The 16,431-nt window shown below is 41.7% G+C and overlaps 1 long non-coding RNA gene across 4 annotated transcripts; it reads right to left on the reverse strand.

The window, feature by feature from the left end:
* Window positions 1-2,222: 2,222 nt before the first annotated feature.
* Window positions 2,223-11,351, reverse strand: LOC125486383. 4 transcript variants are annotated; one of them, XR_007265061.1, is made up of 3 exons: window positions 11,190-11,351; window positions 9,802-10,026; window positions 2,223-4,059 (listed from the first exon to the last, which is right to left on the reverse strand). It is a non-coding gene; the product is annotated as an uncharacterized LOC125486383 (long non-coding RNA). The 4 variants fall into 4 exon arrangements; XR_007265062.1 differs by lacking the exon at window positions 11,190-11,351 and adding an exon at window positions 10,884-10,974; XR_007265060.1 differs by lacking the exon at window positions 11,190-11,351 and adding an exon at window positions 10,336-10,442.
* Window positions 11,352-16,431: the final 5,080 nt, after the last annotated feature.

Raw genomic sequence — 16,431 nt, forward strand, 5'->3', positions numbered from 1 at the left:
TTTGTGTGGCACGAATGTCACTTGCCACTTGTCAGCCCAAACCTGGATATTGTCCAGACCTTGTTATATTTGAACATGAACTGCTTCTGTACCTGAGGAGTCACGAATGGTGCTGAACACTGTGCAATCATCGGCAAACATCCCCAGTTCTGGCCTTATGATGGAGGGAAGGTCATTGATGAAGCAACTGAAGATAGTTGGGCTGAGGACTCCACCCTGAGGAACTCCTGCAGAGACGTCCTGGAGCTGAGATGATTGACCTTCAACAACCACGACCATCTTCCTATGTGAAGTTTTGCCAGGACTCCATGATGCCACACATGGTCGAATGCAGCCTTGATGTCAAGGGCTGTCACTCTCACCTCACCTCTGCAATTCAGCTCTTTGGTCCATGTTGGAACCAAGATTGTCATGAGGTCAGGAGCTGAGTGGCCCTGGCAGAATCCAAACTGTGCGTCACTGAGCAGGTTATTGCTGAGCAGGTGCTGCTTGATAGCACTGTTGGTGACACCTTCCATCACTTTACTGATGATCGAGAGTAGACTGATGTGGCGGTAATTGGCCGAGTTGGATTTGTCTTGATTGTTGTGTACAGGACATACTATGGGTATCTGGGAAATTAGCATTTTCCTTGTGCATTATGGCTTTTGAGGTTTGATATTTGAGGTTATTAATGACTTTTTTTTCTAGGTCTGCTTCTGTGCAATTGAAACGTACCTTTAATCAACTCCAGTACAGAAGTGATTGAAGCTGAATGACTGGCTCACCTAATAAATACTTGCTGCACTCCTCTGTTCTACACAGTCCAAAGTATATTGAGAAGGCACTCAACAGAAGCTGTTGAGGAGTTAAGAGTGAGGGCAAGTGTGGGTATAAAGAGCCTGGAAGCACCTCAGCCCACGATTTCTCTCCCTGGTCCTGCCCATACCAAGTGCAAGCTATGGCAGCAGAATCACATCTTGAACAGTTCAATGCTCTGCTTAGTGCAGGAAGCCGTTGTAGCATCTCCATACCTATGTTAAAGGATTGTGTTTATATATCAGCATCCACCTCTTCAATGGACAAGCTTTGCGGCTAGCAACCATCTCCCGTTCTCAGTGTCACCAGCTTTATGAGCAGCTGTGAGACCTGTAATTGTTCTCGTTGTGGTTACCAGGAGGCTGGGACAAAACTGCAGGAATCTCACCTGGTGGTTGAATTCCAGTCGAACATTGACAGAGTTGCATCATTTCCAGTCCACAAACGATCCTGGTGGCCAGTTGGGTGAATTGGACAACACCATGCACCCAAGGGAGTCCAGTGATTGAGGTAAAGCTTATTGGCTGATTAGTGGTGAATTCAGGGGAATCCCTCTGAATCTAAAAACACCCTCTGAACCTGGGCATCCACTACCTCCCATAATAAACAGCCAACTGTGAGATGCCAGCAAGTTCAGCTGCTATTCAGAAGCAAAGACATTTGATGCCCTGATCACTTTGACAGCAACTGGCAGGGCAGACTGATGACACTGGCAAGGAATGCGTACAACTCTGCTGCCGCCGTCCTTGATAGCTGCTTCCTTCACAGATGCCAATAATGCTAATTATTGTCAATACACCCAATGTGTGGGATGTGACCTTTGTCCCCTGCTTGCCCCTTATCCAGCACTTTTCGTCCCTCAGGAAAAATGGCCTGGACTTGCTGTGGGAGTAGCTGCACCTCATCACTGTTTAGCCACAAATCCAGGCAGCTCAGTCTCATCTCCACAGAAGTGAGATCACCATCTGCCAGGATCCCGCTGCTTTGCCCCCACAGAGTTACTCACCTTGAAGTGCTGGAGTGCCTGCACAGCAAACTCAGCAGCATTCACACAATCAAAAGCCACTGCATGTTGCAGTCTGGGCAGCTCTCTGAGCCATTTCTATGTAATGCTCTGGTATTAAATGGACCCACCTTCATGACTAGACATCCACTGATCCTTATACCTGTAATCAAAAATAGCTTTCCACCCTTTCACTAGATGTTAAGTTCCTCACCATCCTGCCAGCATACAAATCCCAATGCCTCTTCAAATCACTGGGAGGCAGGACCTGCTGTTTTGGATCTAATTATCTGGATCCACTTACCTCCCGTCCAGCACCTTCCAGGGATTGAAAATGTAGTCAATAAATTGCAAACTACAAATTGGCCAAATATATTGTGTACTAAATCCATATAAATTAGAAAGAACATTGAGCACTAGATCATTCAACATAGGTCTTTAATAATTACAGATTGGACATCCAGAATCATAGGAATATATCAGAAAGTAGATGTTTGGGTGTTTTTTTGTGACATTTCCACAGATCATGCAAGACTCTTCTGACATAGGGATTTTTCATCTGTAAAAAACATTGTGGCAAGGTTTTCCATGTAAATTATTGAGGCATTTATTTCAATAAAAAGTAATTTGATATTTAAAATTTAGTCCAGTGATACTGCGAATTTCTCTTGTCTCACATGCTTTCTGTGTTTTAATATTCACTATTTCTACATTAAAGAAAATACTTTTGCACATTTTAGAACAGAAACAACATGCATTTGTTAAAAACAAAAAAATGGTATTTTAATACTCAGAACTAAAGATGCAACGTTTTCAAACAGTGGGTTTGTGACATGAAGATTGTCTTCAGTCGTTCTTTAAGATTAATTACATGTATTCCATGTAACAGGAAAGCATGTTTGATGTGGATCTTAATGTGCGCTGCACATTTGTAAATGTCAATCATCCTTTATTAAAGATATGTGACTAAAATAGAATTCCAATCATATTCAGAGACTATGTTTCTCCCTCTCCACTTGCATGCTAATTTGGCATAGCAGTACACAAACTGAGTTTAAGACTTCAACTCTTGACTATCAAAGTGTGTTATGGGAGGTCAGCTGTCCTCTAGAGTCCTACAGTTGGTTCTGCTATAACGTGTGTTCTGGCAATGCAAATTCGCTGTAACGTGACTGACGAATAGGGGAATGCTATTTCTAAAATGCAAACTTGTGTTGGCTGTAAAGTGATTCCATTAGTACGCAGAGGACTATGCATCAACTTCACATGATCGTTTCATGGACTTTGTCATGAATACATACAATGTTAGCACCAAAAGAATCTCCATGCTGGCGTCACATGATCATTTCACTGGCTTTGTCATGAAGTGCTTTCTGTATAGTACAGCCTCCTCTCCCATCAAGTCACCTTGACATTTTTTCAGGGTATAGCATTAAATTTACTTTTATTTCATTATTAGATAGGAATTAAACATTTATTAAAATTGTGCTATCCTTTGTGTTAGGCTTTTGAGTGATTTTTGAGCGATTTTGAGTGATTTTTTTTGGTGGTCTGCCCCTAACACCACTTTTCCCATAGGCCCTGTTATTTCAAAGTGCAACTTTCTATAGCATGATGCTGCACAGGAACACAACTATCACGTTATAGCAGAACTGACTGTATTTCAAATCTGTCAATCCTGTGTGTCCTTATGCTTTGATATTACTCTTACCCTTCTCCACTGTTGCACATTTTCAAATGGGTTGCTGTGAATTAATGCAGTTTTGGAAATGTTGTGTGTAGAGTACACAAGGCTTCCTGACAGAAATTGGTGTGTAGCACTGCTCTGTATCAATGTCAACAAATCACATTACTGATAACGGTCCCAGCTCTGCCATACATAATAATATATTAACTCATCACAGCAATAAATAACACAAAGTCATTTGTTTCTTGTGTAAAATAAAGTACACATTAAAATTCCTATCGTTACCACATGATGTGTTTCCTTTGTAAAGACTACATGACACTGGAAGGTTGTTAGATGTGGTAGAGTGCATCAACACACCAAGGCAAATATTGGCAGCTCCTTGGAATCACATAGTCATACACATATTAAGAACATGACAGATTTCCATGTTGATACCCAGTTCTAATTTTCATTTTGTGTTCATGCTTTTCTCACTATGCGTCCAGACTTCTTCCAATCTCGGAATTTCTCACGTTTTGTATAACGGTTTGGAGTCCTGGAGTGTGTTAGACTTCCGGGTTTCACATAACTATAAAGGAGAAAGATGGACAACATAGCAAAGCCAGATTCAAGTGCTTCACATCAGAAATTAGACTATAAAGTGTGATGACTTTAAAGTTGGCGATTGCAATGGTACTACTTAAAAAAAAATTAACATTATTGCCTTTTCATTTGGCCTGTCAAAATTCCTGGTCCATACCTCAAAGCGAAATATCAAAATTCAATTAATTAACTCCTTATTCAAATTTACACAACAGTAGAGAATGACCTCCTTCTGTGTAATATGTTTCTGATCTGGAGAATATTCTTAATTAGACATGTGGCAAATTAGTAATTTTAATCACAATTGAAAATGAATAATTTTCTTTCAGTGACCATTATTAATATGTCCCAAGAGGATTGGGCACTACAGCAGTTTCCAGTTATGAAAATATTGGAGAAGAGTGGTTTTCTATAAGAACGGGACGTATATTTGCTGATGAAAGTACAAAACCATTAAACACAACTCAGTCCAGATTGAGAAAAATGTTTATTATTAAAGACATGTTGTTTATTGGTGTACTCAGATCATTTGGATTCTTGAATCATTCATATTGCAGGGACATGGATATGTTTGTACAGGGTTTTCATACATAACAAAGACAAAACAGCAATCTAGACAGAATTGGTTTATATAGTGTTCTGAAAGTCTGCCATTTCCCACAATGGTGCTGATAAAATTGGGGAAAGATGAATTTCAGCACTGAAGACATTGTGCTGAAAAGAAAATCATTATAGATTATCAAATAAATAAGTTAGGTAGCTAATTTTGAGCTTAGAGAGTTGAAAGATTGGGACACATAGACTTTGGAAAAGGAAAGCATTTTATCACAGCAATATGTCATGCAAAATTCAGTTTCAAAATTTTTGAACCTCCAAAAAGGACATCAGGAGGAAGGCAAGAACATATTTTGTTAATTCCTTTAAAACAGCTCACAAAGACTATTCTCTGACAGGTCTCAATAACAGACATGGTACAGCTTTAGGAAGTTGTCAGTCAGACTACAATAAGTTCACTAGCTTGTATTCTCCCATGCCAGCAATAATGAGCACAGCCAGTAAATGGCAATCTGCAATGCATAATATAATCAATGCAGCAAGGATGTGATAAATGGAAAGTGCTGATCTGAGCAGTACCCATTTTATCAAGTTATTGAACATCTGGACATTGTTCAGACACTGTCAATACTGGTACCATTTCAGTAGTCACTGCTTTCAGCATGACAGAGTAAACACATTCCCAATAGCGGGAGAAAGGATCAACTGCTGATTATATCCAATTTGCTTCAGTAATAGAAATAATTTATATTTATCATTGACTGCAAAAATAATTTATAATTCCCTCAAAACATTTTCCTATTCCAAAAAGATCTTTTCTGATCTAAAGAATGAAATGCTAGTTGCAGGAATCAGCATTAGCAGCTCTCCTGGGTTTCAGTGCTGTTTTTAACCATTTTTGTAGGTCACTGCAGCAGATAGAACTTTGTGCAGAAGATCTTTATCAGACCTTGACCGTCATCAAAAGACTTTATTCAAAGATTCTCAGGAATTACTCAATTCTGAAACATGTTCCTATTCTCTAATCAACCAATAGACCGTGTTTCAGATATTTTCTAATCAATCTGCTCAGAGATGTGATTACACACTTCTGGAGCATGTGGGACTTGAAACAGGGCTCCTGGCTCTGAGGTAGGGACACTACTACTGTGCCACAAACCTTTTAGGTTGTGTTTATATTTAACATTCTTCTGCTGATTTTTGTTGCTCTTGTGTAATTTAAATTATTACACTCAGTTGTGTTTTCACCCCACACCATATGGTCTGATGGCACCGTGATTTGTGAGTAAATGAGAGATCAAAAGGATGTTGCAGGCATATGTTTTATGATGTGTATCAAATGCATACAGCGGTGTATATTATCTTTAGGGGTACATTGTAAAAGTTGTGACACACCATTTCTCCTTTATTTGTCTATTTAGCATAAGTGAATTCCCAGAACCAAGAACTGGCCTCCTCATGTGTTGACTTTAAGGTGGATAGTCCATCATTTAATATACAGAGGGGTCACTCCTCAGTAATGTGCAGCATTACTGGTGCATCAGGGTTTGTACTGAGGCCCCAACTGTGGAGGTTACTGCACAGGGGCCCTGGCTTGTCCTAAATCTGTTCAAGGGCCACTCTTACTGTGGTTGTTCAAACTTGTTCATGACTTTCCTTGTTTCCCATTACTTGATCTCTAACATGTCTGCTGTTGATCTTCTTCACTGAGTCATGGATTTTACATCGTTGGGAGTGCAAGGTTATGACAACGTTGTGACCATGAATAAAAGGAGCTGTGCAGAGCTCAAATTGTTACAGTGTGGATGAGAAAGAATATTTATCATCCAAGTTCATTTATCTTAAGAAGTAACAATTTTTTTACAACATGGGTTTCTTAAAGTACACTAATGGTTTTGCTTCCAATACCAACGAAATGTCAATCATCTTTTGGTTACAAACACAAACTAATGTTCATTTTAAATGTGCCTTTCAATAATTTGAATTTATGGCCCCTGTTCTATTGGCACATTTTAAGCGGAACTAATCTTGCACTTTTGTCTTTTCAGGGTAGATTCTAACATGGGTTGCTACTTCTTGAAGTAGAATATATTATATATATAAGGAGCTAATAAACCTCAAACGACAGAGAGTATTTCATGAACACTTCACTGCAGTACTTAAAATGAATAAGCCTGGCAGCTGTTGGGTTCATGGTGGGTACTTCCACAGAGATTTACTTCAAGAATGCCTATAAAGGTCTTAATAATAACACAGCAATTATCTGGTCTGTCAGTTACAAAATAGCCCAACCACTGAGACTGTCACCATGTAAGGTGAAACATGTAATTGAATATACTTTGGGAGGAAACCAGATTTTATAAGCACAAGATATGAATATTTAGTTACTTAAGCGGGCATTGGCTGCACAAAGAGGTCTGAAAAATAATTTCTTTCAATTTGCTGGTATACCATGATATCCATCATTTTGAAATGTTATTAATGATGACACTAATAAAACCAACACTTGGTACTCTTCTCTCATACCCAAAAAATATGAGGAAATTCTGCATTTTTACACCTTTCACTATATTCCTGATTCTTTTAATTTGTTCATGCATTTTGGATTAAAGGCTGCTTATTTATTATCTGATAGCATTGATATTATAAATTAATAAGTGTGGAAAATAGTTCAGTTGCAGAAATCACTCTGCTCTAAGCTTAAAAGGTTCTTTGTGCAATAATGATCGAATTGACTATTTGATACTGAGCTGAGCATTGCAACCTATTACTAACTACCACAAAGATTGTTTCTTTTCATCTTCAGAAAACCTATGATTATTTGCACCTTTGCCTCTACCACATGCCCATTGCTGCTGAAATTCTTATCATCTTCAACCTTCAAGCTTATCTCCATCAAACGCTTTGTACCAGCCTCTCAAACAATATCCTGTATAAAGTACCATCCAAGATTTATGCCACATCTTATTTCTCAATAAGTCCTGTTCCTCTGCCAATTCCCTAATCACCCATCTCTACTGGTTCTCCATCTCTCAATGAAATAAATTCAGAATCATTTCCCTCATTGATATGTCCTTCTATGGTCTTGACCTCCCCTATTTGCACAATTTTCTCCAGCCATATTTGGCTTATGAAACATAAGAAATAGGATTTAGGAACTAGGCTACGAGGGTTGATGAGCATGCTTTGTCATTCAGTAAAATCACGGTTTAACTTTTATATCAACAGTACTTCATCATTGTATCTCCATAACTCTTGATTCCCTTTGTGCCTAAGAACTCTTCCATCTCAGTCTTCAAAATACTCTATGATTTAACATTTATATTCACCAGAATTGAGAATTCTAAGTGTTCACCACCCTCTGAGAAAAGAAATGTCATCTCATTTTAGTTTAAACAGTCAAACGCCTCCCCCTTACTTGAGATTATTACTGCTGGCTCTAGCCAGGGGAAGCAATCTCTCAGCATCTATCCTGTCAAGTTCTCAAAATGTTTTTACCTTTCAAAGAAATTGACTTTTATTATTCTAAATACTGAAGCCTCTAGCCTCACTGTACTCACTCTTCACTCATTGATTCCTGAGATAAGAGAGCTGCCCAAACTAGTTAATATTTGTAAGTCATGTATATTCTTTCCCTGGGTATGAACACCAGAGTAGTTCACAGGTAGTCTCACAAAAGCAAGACTTTCTTGTATATTTCAAATTCTTTGTAATGAATTTTGTAATTTGTAATATACTATTTGCCTAATTTATTGATGGTTCAACCTGTGTGTTAACTTTCCCTTTTGCTTTTTTTAACTAGATTCTGTTCATTGATGGTTGTAGATTTTGTAGCTGTCCCGGGCCCAAATTCCAGAATACTTTCCCTAAAAACTTCCACCTTGCTACATCAGTTGAAAACATGACATCAATTTCTCCATGAACTTAACCCTAACTCACGAGTACCTTTCTCATTCCTGCTACCGTCCTGCAATTGTCAGACTGCTTGCTCAGTAGTGGATGAGCAGGAATTACCTCTAATTAATATTGGGAAGGTTGAAGCTATTGTCTTTGGTTCCTACTACAAACTTCTCTCGCTATCAGCAATTCTAGTCCCCTCTCTTGCACCTACCTGAGACAGAAACAGACTGCTTGAAGCCTCAGTATCTTGTTTGACCTTGAGAAAAGCTTTCAGCCACATATCTGTACCATCACCAGGAGCACTTATTTCTGCCTTTGTAACGTCACCTGACTCTACTCTTTTTCTATTGAAACGTCCTCCATGTTTTTGTAACTTTTGTCAAAGTCTGCGAAGGGGGCACACTAGGACTGGAGACAATAGGCATATTGGGGCAACTGTACTCAGGTTGGATGGTGGATCTGTGTCTGGGTCAGGAACAACACCCAGTCCCAGAATTTCTCTCCTTGACTCTGCTCTTGAGATCATTACTTGAACGCACTCCTGGTCGGCATCCCACGTGCTACTTTTTGTAAACTTGGAGTCATCTGAATCTTTGCCATCCACATCCTAATGAGTACCAAATCCTATTCATCAATCCTTGCCTGCTCACCTACACTGGCTCTCTGTTCCGCAGCTTCTCAACTTTGAAATTCTTATCCCCATTTTCATGTCCCTGCACGACCTCGCCTTTTCCCATTTCTATATCACCTCCAGCCATTCCTCTCCTTGTGGCCTCTGACCACCCTCGTAGAATTGGTCCACCTCTGATAGTCACACCTGCCGCTGTTTGCCTCCCAAGCTCAGGAATTCCATCGTTAAAACTGCCCATTTCTCAGTCTCTTTTTTCTCGAATAATACATTCGTAAAAACCTTCTTTTGATCAAGATTATGATCTAACATCCCCTAATATGACTGCGTTTTATGCCTTGTTTTGTAATGTTTCCGTGCAGTGCGTAGGGGCCTTTGAGTTTTGCACTAATAGTGCCACATAAATATGAAAACGTGTTGAGAGTTCCTGAAGGTTTTTATATGAACTACATAAAATGTAAGTCCTTTCCTAAAACATAAACAATTGTCAACTGGCGCCGTACAATTCACTGAAAGGACGATTCTGTCTCTTCAGTTGATCAATCAATATTTTGAATATTTCAAGTAAACATTTAGAATTTGATTTAACTCAAGGCAGATGTTTGCTTGTTTGAGGAGACAACATGCTTCAGCATAAAGACTCACCTGGAAGACCAGACGGGACGGGCTTGTTTCTTGGGTTTGGCCGCCTGCCTCTGATACTCCATCCAGCCACAAACCAGTTCGTGGATGATCATCACGTACAGCAGGAAGATGAGAACCCCCGGCTCCATCCTGGGATGCTGAGTATTTGCTGCATTTGACAGGGGAGGCATGGAATGAGGCTGCAGGTACCTGGGATCTCGCGATTGCCCTGACTCACAGGCTGAGCTGAGTTACATCAGAGAGGGAAAGGAGAGCAAGATTAATGCTTGGGGAAAATCTGCCTGAGAAAACCATCAGGAGCGCCGCCGACTTTCACAGAACACACAAACACCGAGCAGCACAGTGCCACTGGGAAAGCAGGCTGCAGTTACAATGGAAGCGCTCGACCTGCACAATTCCTTCAGTAAGAACATATCATTCCCACAGGAAGTACTGGAGAAACCGTATGTTCAATGTTGTGCACGTTTTCTAACAGTTAAAGGCAGGGAAGAGTTTCCGGGGTACAAACATTAAGGCCAGCTGTTTAAATGTTACCTATCCCTCTGTAACACTGGAATGAAGCGTTTAGATTTCTACTTGAGGAAAGAACTCTTAGATGTGTCGGTTCCACATATACAGTGTGTTGTAAACCATTGTGTTTGTAATTAAACTTTAACGACAACCTGCTTCATAATTTGTTTTGCTGCAAGGTCCAATATATGAACGTGTCTATTGATGAATATAGACATGAACGGCGTTTAATCGATGGCGGGAGCATAAAATATGGGCGGGAAGGTGAGTTAAAACTCCTGAAAATTTCCAGGAACAAACACAACGTAAAATATTCATGGAGATGTGTGCGTACACTGCTCTGTGGGCGAATCTATACATGTGGACGCTTTGTGTCTATATGTATATGGTTGTGCCTATATGTCTGATAGCGGGGTCTGTGGCTGTACGTGTATGTACACCTATCTGTATGGTGCATGTGCACAGGGAGTGCGTGTGTATAGTTATCTATATGTCTAATAGCTGGGACTATGGATGTGTTTGTCTATGTGTGCCTGAATGTATATGTGTAAGGAGTATGCATGTGTACGTACCAGTGGAGAAGGGTATAAAGAATTGTCTGTGCTACTGGATTGCTGGTGAGTTTGGGAACCTTGTTTGCTGATTCATGTTGTGATCCTTGAACTGGGATGAAAGGCTCACGCCGTCTCCATAGAAACAGCTGGAACTGTGGAGCCGCGATACCTGCTTGAACTGGCTTTAATTAAATCGAGGAAGAGCCTCAAACTGCAGCTTTGCAACGCTGCTGTCAATTTCTGACAAAGACTATGGAAAAACAAACTTCAATCCCATTGAACCACCAGGACTGAAATGAGCGTTCGTTGTGTGCACAGACTCACCTTGTAAACAAGCGCCACAGAAACGGGCCGTTTCACTTCATGTTCTGTTTGCATTCTGCAGCTCTGCAACACTGCGGGTGACAAGCTAGGTCCCAGCATTACTGGGAATCATTACCTCTCCGGTGGTGTTACAGCAGGACAAAGCCGTGGGACCAATAATCTCAGCTGGATGGACGCGACATGAGATTTTGAGAATGTATCAATCCCCAAAGTGACAACATGGAAGGGTTTTACTTCAATGCCTTAATAGATTTTAAGATATTGAATGCTGACGTAACATAATATACGATATAAAGCAAAGAAGCGGGAATTCAGTCCAATTAATGCTTATGTTGGTTTCATCCAACCCTGTGCCATCCTTCCTCGTTTAATTCTATCATGAATTTATGTAATTCCCCCTTGTATTTCTCTTCGAGCCTCTCATGAGGGAGAATAAACATAGATTATGTCTGTTTCTAAACCTTTACCACCCCACCCGCCGTAACAGGTCACTCCACATGAATAATGATCAGGAGTCGCTTTGCTGATCAGGACACTCTCCCACTCTTACTGTATGCCATATATAGAAAACATTTACACGTTATCAGCCAGATGTTTGAATGTACCTTCCACAGACATGAAGACCTGGAGCGGACTCAAATCTGAAACTTATGGCTTGACGTCGGGATATTACTCTCTACCACAGAACTTCCATGTTCATCCCTAGCTTCCGCTTAAACACTGCACCACTTCCCATACCCACTGGGATAGCGCTTGGAGGGTTGTCTCCTCACCCGACCTCAAGCCTGTGATATGGTTATCCTCAAGACATACATAAACAATTGTCTCTCACTCTCTCCAACCGAGGGAGATGCCTATAGTCTTTCTGTGGACTGTGGGCCCATAATATGCACCACAGCCACTCCCTCTTTTGGCCACACTCTGGATAAAGGAGTATTTCCTGATTTCGCTGTTAGATCTCTTGGTAATGCCCTTGTATTGTTGGCCTCTAGTTTTGCTCTTTCCCTCATGTGGAAGCATGCTCTGTGTCTAATCTATTAAAACCTTCCATCATTCCAAAGACCTTTATTAGGTCACTCTTCAACCCCTTCTTTTCAATAAAACGTAAATAGGCGTAATCTCAATTCTAGTGAGCATTTTATTGCACCCTCCTCACTATATCCTTGATATATGATGATTAGAACTGCGCACGGTTCTCCAAGGGTTGTCACATGGTTATCATCAAGCATTTACGTTTCAATTCCCTCACTCTGGATTCCCTTTCTCATGGTCCTATTAACCTGTGCCTCTGTTGTACTGATGTCGAGATGTGTATCCCTTTGCTCCTCTATCCCGTTTTAATTCTTATTTTCAAAGTAATCTGCAATCTCACCAAAATGGAACATTTCATTTTGATCTGTCTTGAATTTCGTGAGCAAACTGTAGATATTTTAGTCAACCTGTCCAGACAGGTTATGACACACCTCTGGATCAGGTGGGACTGCAATCCTGGCCTACATTACGTCTGAGACACAAGAGCCCTCAATTTGCAAGTAATAATCTCATTCTACCAGGTTATTGCCAGGTAGAGAGATTTCATTCAGATTAAAGTATTCTGTAAGAAATTACGATTTATGAGCTATTAATGTAATAGCACTTTGTTTCACTTTTATTCAACATTAGGAGGGGGTCAGACTAATTGGGATTCTCACCTGCTTCAGTCTAAATGTTTGTTCTCAATCTCCACTTGTGAAAATGAAGATGCGGTAGCAGATTCCTGGCCCTACTCCTAGGAGAGGATTCACATTATCTCCCTGAAGTTAAACCGTTTTGTGTCCATTTCCCAAACACAAAGAGGTGCACAGGAGTCGGTGTTAATGAAATACCAAATGGAAACTTCTTAATTTAGTTAAATCATTCCAAATGAATATTGTGCAGGTTCAGAGGTTAACTAAGCTAGCGTACATGTAAAGCGCAACGTCTAAGGAGAACTAACCAGTTATTGATCGCTTTCTTAAACATCGCCAGACAAATGATCTGCAGGCTGACAAAAACTCTATTACCGTCGTGGTACTGTCTCTAAAAATAAAAAAAATCTAGGAGCAGACTTGTCTGCATTTCATTGTCTGTTCGCAGAAATATTCTGTATTATAAACGGACATTAATATATACTTTCCCCCTCTGCCTACCATCAACCCTGAATGTGAGGGTGCAGCTGCAATGCAGAATGAAACGCCGTTTCATTCTGGCCCGTTGGCGATTCCAGTGGATACTGGGTTTGGTGGGTGGGGGGTTGATGCACAGTACCTGGGTGGAGGGGGGAACAAGCTGCAAAGACAGCAGAACCAGCTTGCAGCGAGACTGGTCAGACACCGGCAACAGCTTCTCAGACTGCAACCCCTGCACCAGCTCTGCGCTCCCAGGAACGGTCTCGCTTCTTCTCCCCCCATCCCCACCCCCCTCACCTCCCCTCCTCCCTTACACAGCATCGCGTCTGCACAGCTTCAACTCGGAGATCTCATGAACAATGAGCAGGGGCACTCACACGTTTCCAAGTGAAATACAATACAAACCATGCTACACAGTATGATCCGCTGTGTGAGAGTGTGGGGGTCTTATACTGCACCAGATTGCGGGATAAGAAGCTACAGCTGGGATCCAGGAAGTTAGGAAGTCTCTGGAGAAGATGGAGCTAGATGATCACTACAATTGCAGCGCCTTTAGATTGCAGTGAGGAGGAACAGACCGTGCACTGGATAGGTGGGATGCTGTAGTCCCAGAGTTTCAGTCGAGAGGGAGTATCCTGTTAAACAATGCTGGGGAAAAAAAAATATCTCGGACGTTGCTGCACCCTCAAGAATTGGGGTTGGTCTCTTTATGCCACGCTGCCTTTCTGTACCTTATTAGCCCAACTCGCTCGTCCATCTAAGTGGCTGTAACACGTTGCTGTTCCCAGCCAGATCTTTCAGGCGAACTCTATGCAAACATTTTTAATCAGTAGGAAATTCAACCTTTACTATTGCAAAATATTAGTTACGTATGAAAAAAGCAGTTTAAAAAAAAAACACGGGCCTGGGGAAATGAAGCCACATTTGCAAGACTGTTTTCTTTCTGATAATGCCCTCGGCATTTATTTTACTGTTCAATGTTTGAATGCTCTGTGCTTGTTTTCTTTAGGCCGGTCTCCATGGCAACCGGGAGCACAACCGGGCTACATTTTAAGCTTCAAGAGCTCTGTGGGGATAGGATTAAAAATAAGGAGGGGTCAGAGAGGGGCAGAAGGCACACACAATAGCCCCTCAGTCCGCAGGCACTTGGGGGTGAACTCTGTGTCAGATGGACATGTATTCATCATTGCGGCATCTGATCAAGCAAGACCTACCGGAATTCCAGAAGGCATTGGACAAAGTTCCACATCAGAAACTATTAACTAAGGTAGAAGACCACAAAATTGAGGGCAAATTACCGACACAGGCGGAGAAATGGTTTGAATGGCAACGAGCGAAAGTCGGGATAATAGGTAGGTACTCATTGGCAGGATGTGACCAGTGGTTTTATAACCTATTTTCCGCGATTTTACAACCTATTTTAACCTACTTTTAAATGAGCTCAGCACTCGTAAATTTCATCGTTTGCGGGCGTTCTCCAGAACGGAGGAATGGCCAAATTTACTGATGACACAAAGTTAGGCAGCAGTGTAGATGGTGTGGACATTATATTAAATTACAAAGAGATATTGACAGACTAAATGAATGGGCAAAACTATGGCAGATGAAGGTCAATGTAGGCAATTCCGTTGTGAGGTTATCCATTTTGGACTGAAAAGGGATAGATGAGGGTACTTTTCAGATGACCTGATGTTAAATACAGTGGATGTCCATAGAGACTTGGGGGATGAGGTGCATAGATCTTTAAAATTCAAACAAGTGCAGAAAATAATCAAGAAAGCTAATGGAATGCTGGCCTTTATATCTACAGGACTGGGGTACAAGGATGCTGAAGTTATGCTGCAGTCATACAAAACCCTGCTTAGACATCAATTGGAAAACTGTGAGCTGTACACAAGATAGTAAGAGGAAAATACAGGATAGATCAAGATAAATTATTTCCACTGGCTGGGGATTCTAGATCAGGGGGCATAGTCTGAGATGATGTTAGGAAGCACTTGCACACACAAATAGTGATAGATGTTTGGAACTCTCTTCCACAAATGGCAGTGGATGCTGGTCAGTCAATTTTAAATTTGAGATAATTTTTTTTGTTTAAGTACAAATATTAAGGGATATGGACCAAAGGTATGCAGTTAGGCTACAGATCAGCCATAACCTCATTGAATGGCAAAGACAACAAGGTGTAGAGCTAGATGAACACAGCAGGCCAAGCAGCATCAGAGGAGCAGGAAGGCTGACGTTTCGGGCCTAGACCCTTCTTCAGAAATGGGGGAGGGGAAGGGGGTTCTGAAATAAATAGGGAGAGAGGGGGAGGCGGATAGAAGATGGATAGAGGAGAAGATAGGTGGAGAGGAGACAGACAGGTCAAAGAGGCAGGGATGGAGCCATTAAAGGTGAGTGTAAGTGGGGAGTTAGGGAGGGGATAGGTCAGTCCAGGGAGGACGGACAGGTCAAGGGGGCGGGATGAGGCTAGTAGGTAGAAGATGGGGGTGGGGCTTGAGGTGAGAGGAGGGGATAGGTGGGAGGAAGGGACAAGCTGGGCTGGTTTTGGGATGCAATAGGGGGAGGGGAGATTTTGAAACTTGTGAAGTCCACATTGATACCATTGGGCTGCAGGGTTCCCAAGAGGAATACAAGGTGCTGTTCCTACAACCTTCAGGTGGCATCGTTGTAGCACTGCAGGAGGCCCAGGATAGACATGTCGTCTGAGGAATGAGAGGGGGAGTTGAAATGGTTAGCGACTGGGAGGTGCAGTTGTTTAGTGCGAACCGAGCGTAGGTGTTCCGCAAAGCGGTCCCCAAGCCTCCACTTGGTTTCCCCGATGTAGAGGAGGCCACAACGGGAACAGCGGCTACAGTATACCGTATTAGCAGATGTGCAGGTGAACATCTGCTTGATGTGGAAAGTCTTCTTGGGGCCTGGAATGGGGGTTGAGGTGGGAGGTGTAGGGGCAGGTGTAGCACTTCCTGCGGTTGCAGGGAAAAGTGCTGGGTGTGGTGGGGCTGGAGGGGAGTGTGGAGCAGACAAGGGAGTCCCGGAGAGAGTGGTCCCTCTGGAAAGCAGATAAGGGTGGGGAGGGAAAAATGTCTTTG

This window comes from Rhincodon typus, chromosome 28 (assembly GCF_021869965.1).
Source record: "Rhincodon typus isolate 14 chromosome 28, sRhiTyp1.1, whole genome shotgun sequence".
Classification (NCBI taxonomy): domain Eukaryota; kingdom Metazoa; phylum Chordata; class Chondrichthyes; order Orectolobiformes; family Rhincodontidae; genus Rhincodon; species Rhincodon typus.